A 2,407-nucleotide genomic window follows, 5' to 3' on the forward strand; every position below is an offset into this window, starting at 1 on the left:
CCTGAAGCTCCTCAGTGTGGATCAGTATAATATCAGCCTTATGTCGGCACTTTAGTGTCACCACAACTTTCACATCAGATTCATCTCAGCACACAACTAAATAAAGGCCCAGCATTCCTTGAAGGAATGCATATCGCCCGTCGCCTTTCATGTCAGAGTTTTAGACTAAGGTCATCTTATGATGAGAAATGATGGAGTTGAAGGTGTTTTGGTTAAATATTAGAAATCACATTTTATGTAATCTAAAGTGATCTTGTATGATGTTTCTGCTCTCGGCGGAGGAGGACGCTTTTTCTCTGTCTCCCATCCCCTCCCCTCTCTGCCCTGCTTCAGCTCTGTGTCTGTCTTTTTCCTTTGGAGCCTCTCTTTGCATATCTTCCAAAATTTGTGAATTATGGATTTGGTCAGCTGGTCTCTGAACACAATTGATCAAATTGATAAGAGGGTTTGGGGTACACAATGGACAATGGACTCCTGGCAGGAGTGGAGGATTGTGTGTCCGTCGATACTGTCAGTCGTGGATGTCAAAGATGTGTACATAATTGGATTTTTGATAACAGGCTTTCTGCTTTTTGGAGTTGGCAGTTACCTGGCATATCGAGAAATTTGGAAAACCTCTGCAGCTGTTCTGGCCACTGTGAGGCTGCCAGGCATGTGTGATGGGATCTGCAGAGCGATCAACACTAAGACTATGAACAAAATCGCAGACTAGATGCGATTTCTGGACTGGGGGTTGAAATGGGATAAATCTTAGAGAAAGTTGTTCACTCGGATCTGGCGGAATAGATCTGGAATTTGGCTGTTTGGATTCACCATTGAGAAACACCAGCAAGAGTTTGAAGGCAGACAAAAAAAAAAAGAAAAAAAAAAAGAGTCGGCCTGACCAAAAACAATTAATGTTATGTGAATCTGGCTCCCTTGTGCCGGCCTTTGGCCAGCTATCTTCAATTCCTCCTGGATTTTATGTAAACAAGATGCTCTGCCCCATCCCTTGGCTGAGGAAATTTGTGGATCTGCTCTGGGCTGCTTGATAAACATTCCATCATATTATCAAAGACAATGGCCTCTGTGACGTGATTCATGGACTTAAACATACAAACACACTACACCGACCTCCACTGTCTCTGCTTTTTTGTCTTTTCGTGTGTATACCCTGCTTGCTATCTGGACCTTGTGTGGCTTTTCTTCTGCTTCTGTTAGTCTACCCTTATCAAATAGATTTGTCTTATTAATGGTTCTCTAAGAGGAAAACTTATTCATATTTAAATGGTCTATTAAGACCTGTTATCACTGTATCAACTTTAATATTTCCTCTTAGATTAAAGTTTTTATCCAAATTAAATAATAGACTTTAAAATATTCCCATTGATCTATAGATCACTGAACGGCTCTGTACCTAGTATACTAAAGACTTGTTATTATTATCAGTATCAATATATCAACCGTTCTGATAGCTAGAATTGCTTTTGATTATTAGTCTTGATATTTTTAAAACGTTTCCTCTTAGAGGAAAGTTCATTCATGTTCAAACGTCTATTACCTTACACATCACTGACCGACTTAAACATATCATATTAAAGACCTGTTATTTGTTACAGTTATACTTTTATTTCTGTCTGTATTTCAAATGCCTCCTCTTAGAGGAAAATTATTTAACATTGGCTGAAATTACCTGAGTGATGTTTTTATTTTTGTATTTCTGTATCTGATTCTGTTGTTGTTTCCTATCGTGATTTCATTTAGATTATCCTACCTACTATTTTGACCATCTTAGCTCATGTTTAAATATGTTTAGTTTCATGACTTTATTTAGATTATCTTATATTTCATTTAGATCATACTTTTTTCTGTATTTCTATATTTGATTTTGATGTTTTTATCTGTATTTGATTCTGTTGTTTCTGTAAAGCACTTTGGATCGCCTTGTTGCTGAAGAGTGCTATATAAATAAATTTCACTTCACTTGACTTCACTTCACTTCTTGCTCAGAGTCTGTGTTGAAAGTGACTGCCAGCTACTACCACACCACATTTTTGTTCAATATCTGTAAAACTGACAAAGTTATAGACATTTTTGTATTTGTTGAAATTAGGGCTTTCACTATTAACTATTTCTAATTTTATTAATCTATTGCAAATTCATTGATTATTCTAAATGACTAATTTTACTTCAAAAATCATAAAATACAATTTTACAGTTCTGATTATTTCTGCATTTCAAAATAAAAGCCTGAATCTTCAGCACGTTGTAAGGATATTATTGATAAGAACTGCATCAAACTGAGGGGAGAAATCCTTCTTTTGCAGGAATTCACTCACATGGTTTTACTTTCAGAAAGAGGAGAGAAACAAATCCAACTAATGAACCTGGAATAGTGGAGACTGGAACATTCAAATGTTCTTTGAAC

At 36.4% G+C, this 2,407-nt stretch overlaps 1 protein-coding gene across 1 annotated transcript in view; it reads right to left on the reverse strand.

Moving 5' to 3' along the window:
* LOC108251420 (NACHT, LRR and PYD domains-containing protein 12-like) overlaps positions 1-2,407 on the reverse strand; it is a 21,963-nt gene that overhangs the window by 2,565 nt on the left and 16,991 nt on the right. The window lies entirely within an intron of this gene.

This window comes from Kryptolebias marmoratus, unplaced genomic scaffold, assembly GCF_001649575.2.
Source record: "Kryptolebias marmoratus isolate JLee-2015 unplaced genomic scaffold, ASM164957v2 Scaffold25, whole genome shotgun sequence".
In the NCBI taxonomy this organism is placed as follows: Eukaryota; Metazoa; Chordata; class Actinopteri; order Cyprinodontiformes; family Rivulidae; genus Kryptolebias; species Kryptolebias marmoratus.